Here is an 18440-nt window from a genome sequence, read left to right as displayed (position 1 = left end):
ACCTAGAGGCAGGATTCGAACCTGCGACCATAGCGGTCGCGCGGTTCCAGACTATAGCGCCTAGAACCGCTCGACCAGCCATCTTGTAATTTCACCTAGGATTGTCTTTAATTAAGCTACATGGTGTACACAAAGTCCAGGAACACTTTCAATTATTTATAGCATTAGAACCAAACATTGTACAGATATCATACACGTGTTACTTTGAAGAGAAACCCCGATTTCTTTTTTCTTTTTCTTTTTTTTCATGTATACGGCCACAGCATAGTTTGGTAATTTTGCTGATAGTCAGTGCTAGTCGCAAACATGGCCAGTTCAGGTGCAGAGCGAGCTTTCTGTCTGTCGGAGTTCGATGAAAACAGGTGGGCTACCGCTGTTCAAAGATCTTTAGAACCAAGTACAGTAAGAAGCTACCAATAAGGAAGGCTATTTACCACTGGCACAATAAATTCCACCCCATTTTCATCGTGAAGTTCGTGGGTACCTGAGCACGGAGCTGCCGCATCAATGGATCGGCTGTGCTACAGAAGAGGACAGCAATTTTATGAAATGGCCTCCCCAATCACCAGATCTCGCTCCGTGTGACATTTTCCTGTGGGGACACATCTGGTTTATGTACCACCTCTACCATGTGATGTAGCAAAGCACCGGGAGAGAATACGAGAAGCGACTGCCACAGTCGAAGATGTCATGCTGGGACAGGTATGGCAAGAATTTGATTACCATATTGACTTCTGCCGAGTCACTTATGGTTCGCATATCAAATGTTTGTAAAAAGAAAACTTTCATAATTGAAAGTGTTCCCATACTTTATGTACACCTTGTACTATTATTTGGTATTTGTCTTGTAAAGTGTTTATTTGTGTTACTTTTTCAAACAACAGTCTCTTATTATTGTGCTTATTTGTTCATTTGATATTGTTTTAAGGTATTTTCACAATTTGTTCATTAAATTTAACTGAACTTGATTACCTTGCTGTTGTCGTCATACAATCAAAGGGATCACCCTTTGTTGTTTATTGTAAATGATTTATTATTTGTTCATTAGGTCACAGAAGCATCAGGTTTCCCAGTTGTCTTTTTATACTTATGTTACTTAAGTCATTTTGCATTATGTTACTAAAAAATCAAAGATTTCATGTTATGTTTTTGTTTCATTGTTGACACGCAATTTTCCTGTCTCTATCAATACATAATTTTTCAAACATTTATCAAACAATGGAAAATCCAGGATGGAATGTAACAATATTATGAAAAGGAATGTTGTTACTCGCCATATGTTGAGTCGTGGATGGGCACAACAGAAAGACTGTCACAAATAAGCTTATGGCCAAAAACACACACACACACACACACACACACACACACACACACACACACACACACACACACACACACACACACACACACACACACACACACACACACACACACACACACACACACACACACACACACACACACACACAAAAACTGCAGTCTCTGGCAACTGATTTTGAAAATTTTAGATTGTTTAATAAGTACTTTATTTTAAGATAATTTGCAATGAGTTTTTTCTAGTTAAATAATGTTATTGTTGAATCTGAAATTTCACTCTGAAGAGGCATGTAACAAGAATGAGGAACCACTACACATATTTTGTATTTTTGTTTTTTTATTATTCATTACATTTCACAAATATTTTGCTTCAAAGTACAACAAAATGACAAATTTTACGATTACACACGAGAAGAACTCTTTGTGCTTGCCAGCACCACTATGTTTTTATCCCCTAGGTACACAAAGACATTAAGTTTTAAATGTTCATACTTTTCACTAGAACGTGTTGCTCATTTCACAGTGTGTTTACTACTAAGTAAGTGATTACTGACCATCCTTGTAAAAGCTAGCATCCAGTCATATAAATTGTTTTACGGATGAGATAGATGACTCCACGTCTATGTATGACGTTAATCCAAATCTTGATTAAGAATGATGTATAAATTGGAATGGACAGTTACAGAAAGTAGTCAGCTCACAACCTGTGACTACCATGTATTTTTATAGTCCATAATAGCACTTATACAACCTCTAAATTAAGTAAAAATTGGTGCATGACTTTACACCACACCCATTAACAATGTGATAAACCTGCAATACGATGCACAAGGCAAATAAAAATCATGGATTAAGAAGATCCTTATATTTTCCTTTTACTGGGTTCAGTGGTCCATGAGCAAAGAGGCCAACATACACAATTTATGTTAAACTCTAATAAAATGTTAGAGTACTTGCTAATGACCTAAGCAGATAGTCTAGAAACAGCATTTGATGCTAAGTGTATACTGATACAAATATTTGCTACAAGTTACTAAAGAGTGCAGACCTGAACCAGAATCACATTTTGTAAACAGTGCATTTCCAATTCAGGCATTTGTTGGAAATGAATGGATAGGTCTTTGTAGTAAGCTGACATTTTGAATCAATCCTAAGGCCCTACTTATACGGTACAATTGGAGAAGATCTGTCCATACCAGAGAGGTACCTGGAATGAACTCATAGTCCAGACCAATGTTTTCACTTGTTTGAGAAAAGTTTCATGTTACCCTTTTAATTATAAACTGCACACCTAAATCAGATCTTGCAATGTAGTTCACTATGCACCAAGGACAAATAATACCGCCAAACTTTACAAGGATTAACAACTACATCATTGTTCAATACCATATGCATAAATGTCCTAGCAGTACTTGTAGAATGTTGAAAATAATTCACAAATAAAGAAGGTGTAGTAGCAAAATATGTAACAACCTTCTCTTCTGAGCAATGCTAGTGACATTAATGCCTGGCCACTATGCAGAAATACAGAAATTATTTTTTCTAAATCACAAAATAAAGCTATATACAAAAGCACTTACCTCAATGGCAGTATTTAAATACTCAAGCCATATAGTTTCACCAAACTTCTTTACAGAACTGTGTAATTCAGAGCTCTTGAGTCATTGTATAAAATACCGTTACTTATAACACTTTTGTATAAACTTGCAGCATAGCTACAGTTACTGCATTTAGACTGTTGTGAACAAAGTGATGTTGATGGGGAAGCAGATGCTACAGAAGACTTGAGTCTTGCATTGTAGTGTGTATCTTGTGGGCTAATCTTAGTGGAAACCATTATGGCTTTTTCAAGGTGGCAATCGTTCATCAGGAGCAGGTACTGAAATGAATGAATAAGCATACAGTGCATTGTGTGATACAAGATTTACTTCTAATTACACAGGCAGCATTAAATAAATTGTAATAAATTACATACCAGCATTCCTTTCTAATGCTGAAAATATAATTAATCACAAAACAATGCCCTGAGCAAGAGTGAAGTTTACACGTTTTACTGGCTCATTTTCATTAATGTTTTACACGGGATCCCGGGTTTGATTCCCGGTGGGGTTGGGGATTTTTCTCTTCCCGGGGACTGGGTGTTTGTGGTATCGGTATCATCATCATCATCATCATCATCATCATTTGTGACGGTGGCTACAATGGATTGTGTAAAAAACTGGACTGTGTAAAAATTGGGACTTTGTACGGGCACTGATGACCGCGCAGTTGAACGCCCAACAAACCAAACATCATCATCATTAATCTTTTACAGAATCAAAGTAGTACCAATTTGTTAACATGCATTCTCCTGCAGTGCACAATTCTCAGAACATCAGAGCAGAATTTATCACAAAAGAAAAAACCACAAAAAAGTGAAAATTTCAATAAAGGTTTTAAGAATTGTCTACTAGAAAAATGCGGATAATTCAAAACAACTGATATGATTAATAAACTAATTTTATGGATACATAGGAAATGTACTAAACAAGATTTGGTACCTTAAGAATCACTACTTAATTAAAGAACTGTTGCACACAAATCATGTGCAATCATTGCAGCCCCAAGAGAGTCACATGTGCTTGCATTTTCTACCACCATTTATGTACGCTACTATACACAAATGATTACAATCACAGCACTGAATATTATCTCTGGCTTTGAGGATTGTGAAGACCCTACACACTGAAATCAGAAAATACAAGTGCTGCGGAACACATTCAAGGAGACACTGGACATGTTATGGGGACTCTCTCTCCATACAGTTTCCATGAGAGTCTACAAATAGTTTACAGTGTTCAATCAAGTATCCATGACAAACAAGTTGCTAACCAAAACATATCCAGGACACATTTTCCAGTTAACATGTCATGTGAAAGTGCAGTCAAGTACCCTGTGTATATGACATTATTCGAAGAGGTTTTCTGCATTCCTTGTCACACGTGGCTGCGCATAATCCTACTGAAGTACGCTGGGTGGTGTTGTCAGTAGGAAAATATGTACGTCGGACTCAAAACTATATTGATGCAGGAGTTGCTGTTCACATTTTCAAAACATTTACAATATAAGTCAATATGTCATGTTGTATTGAAGGACCGTCAAATCATTGAACTCTGTGTTAGTCTGCTACATCACTCCACAACAAAATCAGCTGGACATGGATGGTTCAGTATGAAAGATGATAAGATTTCTCAGAGATGTATAAATAACCCACGCAAATTCAATTCCACATCTAGATAGACGGGATGTTCAAATCTATTAAATGTTACTCGTAGATGAAGGTAAATGTGCCACGGCACTCTGACATTCAGTGTCAAGACAGAAGCATAGACAGGCACATGGGCAGCAACTGAAGTCTGAAGTAAACGAACACTTTTATGTTTAACACTAACATTCCCAGCTACAATTTGTAGTGTATCAGAATGTTTTAGCAAGTATCCTGGTCGACTATGAAGAATCAGCCGAGCAAAAGATGATCACAATAGATGAAATAGGCACAAATAATGTGTAATGCGAAATTACAGACTCTCTGCACTGCTCTGTTTTGGCACAGTCATTGGCAGTGAACACACAGCACCTATCAGCTGGGCGCACATGTTATGATGCCTCCAGTTGAAGTTGTCACAGACTACCTGGAACACACACCTTACCGAAAACACAAGTTTCATCATTATGCCAAATGAATTAGTTTTTACTGTACCACTGATTGTCTGTACAGCCTTTTTAAGTCTGAAGTGTTCTAATGACTGATGTCTGTTACCACATATCCTATTTCAGTGGCTGTTAATAAGAAGTAATGCACTTTAAACTATAGAAGAGTTGAAATGAGAGTTCATTTTAAGTCATTTTGTGGCTCAGAGCAGAGATTGCTATCTTCCACTTAGTGTTCCCTGCAAGATGGAACAAAGTCTAAAAGAATTGGATGTTTGAGCATGGCCATGGCCTGAAGGATCCAGACCACTAGAATGAATTAGCAAGACAATAATTCATCAAGAAGAGACGTATGAGGTAACAGACAACAATCTAAAATGGTGTTCAAGGAATACTCAAGCTATGTAATGCATACCCACAGCTTTTACCACAGCCATTTCTCAGATTTTACACTTTACTTGATAACAATGAGGGGAGATGAAACTGTTATGCTGGAAATATTCCAAGTTTCGCAAGAAAGTATACCAATTTTCAAGAAATATTGAGAAGATAACATTTGTTGCCTGTGGCAACTGAGAATTAACAAAGTTACATTACTTGACGCATTACACTGGCTAAATATTTTGACAATTAATGAAGGATACTGAGAAATGATTATTGAAAAGTTCACAATAACATCATTCGTGAACAAAATACTTCAATAGAGGGTAGAAAACTGGCAGCCACGAATAACAACAGGACGGATGCATTACAGATATGCAACACAGATATAACACAACTATGATTTAGAAGAAAATTTGGTGAGTGTGACAGAGAAGACAGCCTGACTTATTTACTGCTGATGGACAAAACATCTACCATCTCAGCACATCCGTCGACTATGAGACTACATGTCGAACATGCCTAGCACAATATTCATTGCACCGGTAGCCACCGAGCTGATGTTGGCACTGTGGTTGCTAGTTATCGGCAACACATCCGACACAACATAACTTCTCGCCTTAATCCTGTGAGAAGTGACCAATTACTTCTCCTATTTGTTGTGTTGCACATGATTACACATCTGTGACTGAGATCACAGGAGGACTGTCATAAATTACAGGAGTAATAATAAAAAAGATTAAGTACAAAATTTCAAAAAGTTACTAGCTGATAACAGTGAAGTATCAAAAGACAAGACCCTTAAAAACTGGGAGACAAAATTAAATCTGACTTTGTGTCTAAATTGTCGAAACAAAATAACAGAATGATTACTTAGAATATAAAGTTAACATACTAGAGGAGAACTTACCATCATGGGTGCACAATATTTCTTGTAATGAGTTTTGTCATTATTTCACAATGGAAATACACGTTTTCATACAGTACAAACTGATATTTCAAATATGAAAGAGCACGTAGAGTCTTGCAACATGAAACAGTCGAGTCCTCAGTCTACGTTAACCGGCTTAGAGGAAAGATTGCAAATGTTTGTTGAATGTGAGGTGTAATCCACTAGAGCAAAACCACTTTTGTGGAAAGCAGTACTGATCACAAAAATGAATCTGAAAAGATTTGGGATGTGTTAGAGGAAACTAAATGAGCTCTAGAAATTAGAAAATTTCATCAAAGTCTGGCAGTACTGAAAGAATTATTTGAAGATTTACAGCTAGGAAATAATATGAATTTGTGAAAACATATTTCCCAAATTTAAACCGCAAACTGGGGGTGATGGTCGGAGGAGGGGGGTTTGTTCAACTAATGTATTTCTTATGTGTATTCTGATGTTCACTACCTAATAAGGGGGATGACTTGAAAAAGGTAGACTTCACACTAGATTACTTAGTGGGAAATTCAGCAGAAGGGGTAACACCCATTCAGAGGACTAAGTCATGGAATGATTTTCAGGAGAGTATTAAATCTAAGTACTGGTCTCCAAGCACTCAAGAGAAATTGATACTAAAATTATTAGACCCAAAACAACACAACAATTCTTGGGGCATGAACAAAAAGGTTTACTGAATGGCACCTTACAGGGTCATTCCATACCAAGCGGTCTAGGAAAAAAATAATTGGTTGCTCGACCATCTCAAAAATTTGATATTTACTGTGTGAGTTCCCTAATGTTCAGTCGGCTCAAAAAAAATTTAATTTCTTTTTATTTTTTATCAATTGGAAACTGTGGCCATTTTTGTTTCACTCTGTAAGTGGCTTTTTGCATTAACATGCCTTATAGGGTTTTTTTAAATTATTTTGTAATGAGTTGCCCCAGACCTTTCAAACAAGAAGCATTTAATTCAGCACACACTGGACTATAAATTAAAACTGTGATCACCTAGCATAATGTATTCCTTAATTTTTAATATCTCAAAGCTACTGGGCACAAATGAAAAACCTCAATTTCTGTAACAGTATTCCTCTAAAGGAGGAATTTCTCAGCCTTAATATTTTTTTTGCTATTACATTACACATTACTGTTACTTTTTATAGAGTATCAATGGTGAGAAGCTTACACATAAAACATACACTATTTAAAAAGAAAAAGGATTTTGAATTTTTTCATTCTTTGGCCAGTAATATCTTTGTTACGGGACCAGATAAAAATCTGTAAATTACACACTTGATAGATCTTCATGATATCAAACTTCAGTACAAATTTCAACTTTGATTGAATGGAAACTTACGGAATGGGGAAAAAAATTGAACATGAAGAGTCAATAATATGTTTCTTAAGATCTGCAATATCAGAACTAATGGAATAAAATAGATCAATTAAATAATTCACACACAAGAATAACACATAAAATTAAAATAAATGATTACTTGTTGAATCAATCCTCTGAAGACAGTTTCACCCAATCCTCTGCAGACAGTTCCACCAGGCTAGGTGACAGCATCTGAAAGTCTGTACAAGCTCACAGATGAGCCTGTACAAGTCTGTGCATTGTCTTCCCCTTCGACCATCATCTGTTTACTCAACTTAGTTAGCAATGAGCTCTTGAAGTGTGGCATTTACCAGTGGAGTCTCAGTGTTCTATTGGTGTTCTTATTAATGAAGCTTGGCATAAAGGTGTGTATGGATTGTTTCCTAAAGACATTGCATTAATTGAAGATTATAGTGATGAAGAAAAAGTGTTGCTTTACTTACGAATTGGCTCAGAGGTTAATTCAACCTGCAAGTAGCATGAAATCACCTTTTTGACCACTCTTGCTTGGACCCTTTTAAGAATCATAACAAAAGGTCTAGAGAAATAACATCTGATAATCATTTTTTTTTTTAATCTGTTTTATCAATATAATACCAGGGAAGTCGTTACGTCCAACATGTTATTCTAAGATATTTGTTATTAACAAAGAAAGGGATGGTGATGGTCTAGATAAAGAATTTTGTGATTTATCAGAGACTACAAAAAAGGATCGAGATTGTGAAATCCTATATGTATTGCTTACTAGTAAAATTAGAAAAAAGACCTTTCGTTTTGAATGTAAAACTGAGAATGTGGCAATTACTGTCACAAAGAATTTGGAAGTTTGATTTCAAAAGAAAAGTTGCATTAAATCGGATTGAAGTTCTAAGAATTCTCTGATCAAATATGATGATTTGACAGAAAAGCTAAAAACTAAGAATTGTATTTCAGACAAAGAGGATAAAGTTAAGATTATCAGTTCACTGCAAAATTCTTGGAGTCGAGCAAAAGTTAGTAATGAATTTAATGTGTCAAAATAATTGGTTAAATTAACACGGCAGTTAATAAAAGAACACAGAATTTTACCAGCATTACAAAATAAAAATGCATCTAATTTCATAGATGAAAACACGACTGAAAACGCTATTACATTTTATGAATGAAGCAACAACAACTGTTTGATGGATGGCAAAAAAGGTTGTTTCTGTGAAAGAAAATGGTACTAAGGTTCAGATATAAAAAAAAGGTTGATATTGTGTAATTTAAATTAACTATTCACTGAACTCAAAAAAGAACATCCTGACATTAAAATTGGAAGATCGAAATATTGAGTTGAGATCAAAATGGTGTATTGTTGGAGGGGCATCTGGCACCCATTGTTGGGAACATTCATAATTTACTCTTTGATGTGTTATATGTATGGTAGTTTATGTTTTCTCCTTTATCTTAGTTATGTACAATGTTGAATAAATGGTCTCTAAAAATGTGTGTTCCTGGCAATATGGTGTTTCACGTATTTGATTAAAAGGTCAACTTTATAATCTCACAGAGGACTAATTAGAGTCAATATCTAATAGGTTATGGGCCCAGGAGAGATTAGTGAACTTTTCATACCAAAGGAATAAACTGATAAATCAAGGTTGCTATCGTATTTTTTTGCTTAGAAACTTTCAAGATTTATTTGTTTAACTATCTCAATGTATTCAAGATGGCTTTGGGTGGACAATCACTGTTTAATTTTGAGAAGTTGACCAGTACGACAAACTACAACGACTGGAAATTCACATTGGACATATACCTGAAACATGAGGGACTATGGGAAACAATTGCTGGCACTGAGGAAGATGAGAAGAATGTACAGAAAGTATTATCAAAATTATGTTTATCTGTAAATTCATCTGTGTATCCAAAACTTCGTGGAGCAACGACTGCTAAAGAAGCATGGTAAAATTTACAATTTGCATTTGAAAATAGGAGTTTATCTAGTTATATTGGGCTATTACAATGCTCAATGAATGTACGATTAGGTTCTGAGAAAAATATGGAGGCGTATTTGTCGAAAATTATGTCACTTTCTCAACAAATTCGAAGCATTGATATTTGGTAAGAAAATGGACGATGATTTCGTAGCTGCAATTACGCTAAGTGGACTCCCAGCAGATTTCCAACCCTTGATTACGGCCATTGAGAATTCGGGTGACAAGATTACTAGTGATTAGTAAGTCAGCGATTAATTCAAGAATCGACGAAACGTCAAATTGCATCCACAAATGAGACCACAGATTCGGTGCTGGTAGCTAGTAAGCAGAATAGTAAACACCAGAAGACGAATATCGAACGTGATGTTCGAAATATCAAGCCTTTTAAGTGTGCTTGTCAGAAACCTGGCCACAAGGCGAATGGGTGTAGAACAAAGAATAAACCAAATAAATTTTCAAATTCTGCGAATGCAGTGAGTACTGAAAACGAAACTGTGTTAATGGCTCTAACTGCATCTTCGTATCATAGTGATGACTAGTATGTGGATTCGGGTATTCACGACACATGACGAATCAAACAAACTCGTTCAACACTTTCCAATGGACCACAGCTGCTGAAGTGACAGTAGCAAATAATAGCAATCTTCAGGCTATTGAAGAAGGCGATGTTCATTTTCGAGTTACTTGTGACGACAAGAATAAACAGATAACTGTTAATGATGTTGCGTATGTTCCAAGCCTTGCATACAACCTACTGTCGGTTAGTCAGATGACAAGACGTGTATTGTGTGTATTGTTTGACAATGCGCAGTGCGGTGTATACAATATAAGTGATGTAATTGTTTCTGGAACACCAGTAGCCACAGCAACTCAAATAAATGGTATGAAGTGCACCATTACGCAAATGTTGTAGAAATTGACAGTTATGAATTGTGGCATGGAAGATTGGGACTTTTCAATCGTGTAAGCATGCATTTATTAAAAAAAAAAAAAAAAATGGCTGATGGACTGAACTGGTCTAACGTCAATTTAGATCCGTATATTCCCTGCATAAAAGGTAACAACCTTTTCCTAAGACATCAGGTAGAAGAGTAAAAGATCTACTTGACATTGTGCACTCTGATGTTTGTGAACCAATGGGCATGGCATAGTGGGGAGGATCACGGTATCTTCTCACTTTTACGGATGATCTGTCAAGAAAATCTTTTGGTTATATGTTAAAATCAACAACAGTGACACATTCATCGAATTCAAAGCACGAGTAGAAAATGAAACTGGTCGAAAAATCAAAATACTTCGAACAGACAATGAAAAAGAGTTTGTCAATCGGCGTATGAAGTTATTTTTAAAGACGAATGGAATTCAACATGAAACAGCAACTCCTTTCACGCCAGAACAGAATGGTGTTGCAGAACGCTTAAATCGGACAATCATTGAAAAAGCAAGATCAATGTTAACAGATGCAGGTCTAAGTAGACAATTTTGGGCTGAACCTGTAAACATAGTAATTTATTTGAAGAATCGATCTCCAACAAAAGCTGTTAAGAACGTCACTCCTGAGGAATTATGGAGTGGTGTCGTCGGATAAATTTGAGTCATTTACGAATCTTTGGACGTCGAGCATTTGTACATATACTAAAAGAAAAAAAGGACGAAATTAGAAGACAAATCTAAGGAACTTATCTCTGTTGGATATTGCAAAGATTCTAAAGCATATCGTCTGACTGATCCAAATTCACCAAAGACAATTGTGAAAGACTGTGATGTGCAATTCATCGAAAACTCAAAGTGCACTTGTAGAAACAGTAATCCAAACAGTAACCCAATTGACGATAATCGTATAGACAGTCATCAACTAGTGCCAGCAACTAACATCACTGAAGGGGCAACTGAACTGACACAAATCTGCTGGAGTTGACAGAAATGCAGTTTATCTTGAATTAACACAAAGTGACACTGAGAAAACAGTAAATAGCAACGTACATAGTCGCACGGAAGTTGCATTACCAGAAATTAGAAAATCATCATGTGAAAGAAAACCCAATACTAAATATTTTAATGATGATTTTGCTTGTCTTCCCTGTATTTCTGAACCAAATTCGTATGAAGAAGCAATGAATTGTGGTGACTGTGGAAAATGGAAGGAAGCCTTAGATAATGAATATAAATCTTTACTTGAAAATGAAACATGGACTTTGACTGATTTACCACCAGGCAGGAAGGAAATTAATTCGAAATGGGTGTTCAAGGTGAAAGAAACGTCAAATGGTGAAATTGAACGATATAAGGCTCGTTTTGTAGCGAAAGGTTATTCCCAAATACAAGGAATAGACTTTGATGAAACGTTCACGCCTGTTGTTCGTCATTCTTCACTTCGCATCCTGTTAGCTTTATCAGCTGAATTTGATCTTGACGTTGAACATATGGATGTTCAAACTGCGTTCCTATATGGTGATCTCGATGAACAAGTTCACATTCGTCAACCTGAAGGCTACGTGAAGAACGGGGAGGAGATGAAGGTTTGCAAGCTGATGAAGGCAATTTATGGTCTAAAACAGGCGTCACGTGTTTGGAATATGAAATTAGATGTGACATTACATAAAATGAACCTAAAGAAGTCAGAATACGATTCTTGCATTTACTTCAGAATTGAGAAACAAAATATACTCATTATAGCTGTTTATGTGAACGACTTGATCATTTTCTCCAATAGAAATAATAGGTGGAAGAAAGACTTGAAGAAAGGACTAATGAATCAGTTTAAGATGAGAGATCTTGGTAAACTTAGTTGGTGTCTTGGCATGAGAATAAAATGTAACAGGAAACACGGGACGATTAGTATTGATCAAAGCAAATACGCAGCAAACATACTCAAGAAATTTGGTATGGAACATTGTAATCCGGTTGCATATCCATTTGAACCTGGCTCAAAGCTGCAAAAATGTGAAACTAAATTGACAGATGAGGAAAACCTTGTGTTACATCGCATTCTTTATCAGCAAGCCGTAGTATCACTACTGTATTTAGATCAAAGCACAAGACTGGACATTGCATATGCTGTGCAGGTTCTAAGTAGATTCAATTCTAATTATTGGAAAATCCACTGGGAAGCGGTCAAACGAATTATGCAATATATTAAAGGCACAGTCAATGTAGGAATAACTTTCCGAAAAAGTGGAACAACTGAAACTGAAGGTTTGTGTGATGCGACAGCAGTTTCCTGGACTTCAAACCGACAACAAACCGTCGCTCTATCACCTACAGAAGCTGAGTATATGGCTCTATCAGCAGCAGCGAAAGAATCGGTATAACTTCAAGGATTGCTTCGTGAATTGTGTGTTTCGCATAGTGAAAAACCAGTTACGTGTATGCTGTGACAATAGAGGTGCCATTGCACTGAGTCACAATGGTGTGCATCACGCTCGAACAAAACACATTGATGTGAGGCACCACTATACTCGTCATTTAATTAAAACAGGAAAATTCAGTTGAAACCTGTAAGTACCGATAACAGAAAGCTGATTTTTTGACAAAGGCACTGCCTAAAGGTAAACTTTCAGAGTTTACAAATTGACATCTCGAGAACTTGTGGGGGTGTTGGGAACATTCATATTTTACTCTTTCATGTGTTATATGTATGGTAGTTTATGTTTTCTCCTTGATCTTTGTTATGTACACCGTTGAATCAATGGTCTCTAAAAATGTGTGTTCCTGGCAATATGGTGTATTGCGTATTTGATTAAAAGGTCAACTTTATAATTCACAGAGGACTAATTAGAGTCAATATCTAATAACCATAATGTTTGAATTTGTTTGTATCATCAGAATGCAAATTTCATGATAGATGGCGCTAATCTTAAATAGTTGACCATAAAGACTTTTTGGAAGTTCTCATTTGCAATATTAACTGTTACAATTGTATGATCATGGGAAAATGTCAAGACTGTCCAGGCAAACAAGCTTTCCTTGACGTGTGTGAAGCATCAGAAGATGATTTGATGCCTGAAAATATACAATACAAACAATGGGTGGTAAAGACAGAATGGAAATGGTGACAATTACAAAACCACACAAAGAGTTTTTTGGAGTGTTAACCAGCAAACCTTGAAAACCTGAATTACACCATTTTATTGCCAAAGTTCAGGACAAATTTCTGAAAGACAAAAAGCAAACCTTGGCAACTGAGTGCTTAGTTCTTGCCGACTTTTCAGAAAACAATTCCTTTATTGGTCAAGATGAAGTACAAGAGTACAACTGGATAAACAAAGAACCCACAATTCATCCATTTGTGTTCTATTATAAAGGTCAAAATAAAATCACAGTTTTTGTGTCATAAGTGACTACACTGAGCACAATGCTACAGCAGTGCATGCTTTTCAACTGCAACTAACAAACTAGATAAAACAGGACAGAACTTCCATAAACAAATTGATCTACTTCTCTGACTGTGCTGCAAGTCAATATAAAAACAAAACAAAAGAATTATTAACATCTCCTTTGCAGGAGAAGGACATGGATTTGATGCAGAATGGCACATTTTTGCATTATGCTTCAGGAAAAATGCATGTGATTGAGTCGGGGGTGCAACAAAACAAGCTGTCACAAAATCTAGTCTTCCGTAGACCTAAGAGAACCAAATCTTGACACCTCAAGAAATGTTTAAATTATGTAAAGCAGAGGCAAAAGATTTACCAATGTTTTTAAAATGTGAGGAAATACAAGAACTCTACACCAATATCTTGGAGGAAAGATTCAAAACTTGTCAGAAGATTAAAGGCACCTGATCGTTTCATTGTTTCATATTTCAGTCAAACAACTTGCTGAAGTGTAAGATCACATCAACATTCCCTGATAGTGAACTTCCCCAGTGTGGAAAAGATGTAATACTGACACTTAAAAATAAGGACATAGTGGCATGGTTTTATGGTGAAAAATGATGGATTGGTGAAGTTGTTAATACTGATTGTAAAAACCAGTATGTGCATGTTTCATTTTACACCTACCAGGACAAAGGATCGTGTTTAATAAAGTTGAAAAGGATCTTGCCTGGACACCTGTTAAAAATGTACTGAAGAACATGTCTCCCTTGGAATTTACGACTGCGACTGGCCGAACTTTTAACCTAATGCCAAAACTGAGTGAGGAAACTTATCTGTTATTCAATGAACAATGTAGTAAAAACAAATAAGGTGAGAACAAGATCAATGTAATTAGCTGGCTCATTTATTTAAAAAAAAGTGATCATAGATATGCTTAAATTATGTAACTGATATACTTTATCTATTAGTCCAGATACTGCCGACAATAAGAAAAGTCTTTCCAAATCATACGGGTAATTTTTTTTAGTAGCTTCCCATTGAGTCCCAAGGTTGAAATTTATACTGAAGTTCTACATCATAAAGGTCTATTAAGTGTGTAATTTTCAGATTTTTAAATGGTCCCCCAATGAAGATACTGCTGGCCAGAGAATGAACAAATTCAATTTTTTTTTTTTTTTTTAGATAGTGAACTTTTTTAAGTGTAAGCTTCTCACAATTGACACTCCATTAAAAGTAACTACACTATGTAGTATAGCACCAAAAATATTAAGACCAACAAATTACTCCTTCTTTGGAGAAATACTGTTCAAAAATTTAGCTTTTTTTAATTTGCAACCAATAAATCTGACCCATTAAAAATATATTAAGAAATACATTTAGTTAGATGACCATGGTTTTAATTTATAATCCAGTGTATGTTGAATTACATGCTTATTTGAAAGGTCTGGGGCAACTGCTTACTGTATAATTTTTTAAAAAACATGATGCTTCTAAATGCAAAAGAATGGTTGCAGCCCGAAACAAAATGAATGCTCTTTCTACATGAAAACAAATTTTTAAAAATTTGTTGTTGTTGTGGTCTTCAGACCTGAGACTGGTTTGATGCAGCTCTCATTGCTACTCTATCCTGTGCAAGCTTCTTCATCTCCCAGTACTTACTGCAACCTACATTCTTCTGAATCTGCTTAGTGTATTCATCTCTTGGTCTCCCTCTATGATTTTTACCCTCCACGCTGCCCTCCAATGCTAAATTTGTGATTCCTTGATGCCTCAAAACATGCCCTACCAACCGATCCCTTCTTCTAGTCAAGTTGTGCCACAAACTTCTCTTCTCCCCAATCCTATTCAATACCTCCTCATTAGTTACGTGATCTACCCACCTTATCTTCAGCATTCTTCTGTAGCACCACATTTCGAAAGCTTCTATTCTCTTCTTGTCCAAACTAGTTATCGTCCATGTTTCACTTCCATACATGGCTACACTCCATACAAATACTTTCAGAAACGACTTCCTGACACTTAAATCTATACTCGATGTTAACAAATTTTTCTTCTTCAGAAACGATTTCCTTGCCATTGCCAGTCTATATTTTATATCCTCTCTACTTCGACCATCATCAGTTATTTTACTCCCTAAATAGCAAAACTCCTTTACTACTTTAAGTGTCTCATTTCCTAATCTAATTCCCTCAGCATCACCCGATTTAATTTGACTACATTCCATTATCCTCGTTTTGCTTTTGTTGATGTTCATCTTGTATCCTCCTTTCAAGACACTGTCCATTCCGTTCAACAGATCTTCCAAGTCCTTTGCTGTCTCTGACAGAATTACAATGTCATTGGCGAACCTCAAAGTTTTTATTTCTTCTCCATGAATTTTAATACCTACCCCGAATTTTTCTTTTGTTTCCTTTACTGCTTGCTCAATACACAGATTGAATAACATCGGGGAGAGGCTACAACCCTGTCTCACTCCTTTCCCAACCACTGCTTCCCTTTCATGCCCCTCGACTCTTATAGCTGCCATCTGGTTTCTGTACAAATTGTAAATAGCCTTTCGCTCCCTGTATTTTACCCCTGCCACCTTCAGAATTTGAAAGAGAGTATTCCAGTTAACATTGTCAAAAGCTTTTTCTAAGTCTACAAATGCTAGAAACGTAGGTTTGCCTTTTCTTAATCTTTCTTCTAAGATAAGTCGTAAGGTTAGTATTGTCTCACGTGTTCCAACATTTCTACGGAATCCAAACTGATCTTCCCCGAGGTCCGCTTCTACCAGTCTTTCCATTCGTCTGTAAAGAATTTGCATTAGTATTTTGCAGCTGTGACTTATTAAACTGATAGTTCTGTAATTTTCACATCTGTCAACACCTGCTTTCTTTGGGATTGGAATTATCATATTCTTCTTGAAGTCTGAGGGTATTTCGCCTGTCTCATACATCTTGCTCAGCAGATGGTAGAGTTTTGTCATGACTGGCTCTCCCAAGGCCATCAGTAGTTCTAATGGAATGTTGTCTACTCCCGGGGCCTTATTTCGACTCAGGTCTTTCAGTGCTCTGTCAAACTCTTCACACAGTATCTTATCTCCCATTTCGTCTTCATCTACATCCTCTTCCATTTCCATAGTATTGTCCTCAAGTACATTGCCCTTGTATAAACCCTCTATATACTCCTTCCACCTTTCTGCCTTCCCTTCTTTGCTTAGAACTGGGTTGCCATCTGAGCTCTTGATATTCATACAAGTGGTTCTCTTTTCTCCAAAGGTCTCTTTAATTTTCCTGTAGGCAGTATCTATCTTACCCCTAGTGAGACAAGCCTCTACATCCTTACATTTATCCTCTGGCCATCCCTGATTAGCCATTTTGCACTTCCTGTCGATCTCATTTTTGAGACGTTTGTATTCCTTTATGCCTGCTTCATTTACTGCATTTTTATATTTTCTCCTTTCATCAATTAAATTCAATATTTCTTCTGTTACCCAAGGATTTCTATTAGCCGTCGTCTTTTTACCTACTTGATCGTCTGCTGCCTTCACTACTTCATCCCTCAGAGCTACCCATTCTTCTTCTACTGTATTTCTTTCCCCCATTCCTGTCAATTGTTCCCTTATGCTCTCCCTGAAACTCTCTACAGTCAGTTTATCCAGGTCCCATCTCCTTAAATTCCCATCTTTTTGCAGTTTCTTCAGTTTCAATCTGCAGTTCATAACCAATAGATTGTGGTCAGAATCCACATCTGCTCCTGGAAATGTCTTACAATTTAAAACCTGGTTCCTAAATCTCTGTCTTACCATTATATAGTCTATCTGATACCTTTTAGTATCTCCAGGATTCTTCCAGGTATACAACCTTCTTTTATGATTCTTGAACCAAGTGTTAGTTATGATTAAGTTATGTTCTGTGCAAAATTCTGCAAGGCGGCTTCCTATTTCATTCCTTCCCCCCAATTCATATTCACCTACTATGTTTCCTTCTCTCCCTTTTCCTACTGACGAATTCCAGTCACCCATGACTATTAAATTTTCGTCTCCCTTCACTACCTGGATAATTTCTTTTATCTCGTCATACATTTCACCTATTTCTTCATCATCTGCAGAGCTAGTTGGCATATAAACTTGTACTACTGTAGTGGTCGTGGGCTTCGTGTCTATCTTGGCCACAATAATGCGTTCACTATGTTGTTTGTAGTAGCTAACCCGGACTCCTATCTTTTTATTCATTATTAAACCTACTCCTGCATTACCCCTATTTGATTTTGTATTTATAACCCTGTATTCACCTGACCAAAAGTCTTGTTCCTCCTGCCACCGAACTTCACTAATTCCCACTATATCTAACTTTAACCTATCCATTTCCCTTTTTAAATTTTGTAACCTACCTGCCCGATTAAGGGATCTGACATTCCACGCTCCGATCCGTAGAACGCCAGTTTTCTTTCTCTGGATAAAAAATTTAGAGTCCACCAAACATGAC

The 18440-nt window shown here is 36.4% G+C and overlaps 1 long non-coding RNA gene across 1 annotated transcript in view; it reads right to left on the bottom strand.

The window, feature by feature from the left end:
* Positions 1-3166: 3166 nt before the first annotated feature.
* LOC124719952 overlaps positions 3167-18440 on the bottom strand; it is a 28028-nt gene continuing 12754 nt past the window's right edge. Inside the window, exon 3 of the long non-coding RNA XR_007006027.1 lies at positions 3167-3196. This is a non-coding gene — a long non-coding RNA (uncharacterized LOC124719952). The remainder of the gene's footprint in view (positions 3197-18440) is intronic.

This window comes from Schistocerca piceifrons, chromosome 11, assembly GCF_021461385.2.
Source record: "Schistocerca piceifrons isolate TAMUIC-IGC-003096 chromosome 11, iqSchPice1.1, whole genome shotgun sequence".
In the NCBI taxonomy this organism is placed as follows: domain Eukaryota; kingdom Metazoa; phylum Arthropoda; class Insecta; order Orthoptera; family Acrididae; genus Schistocerca; species Schistocerca piceifrons.
This window is presented reverse-complemented; position numbering and strand designations above follow the sequence as displayed.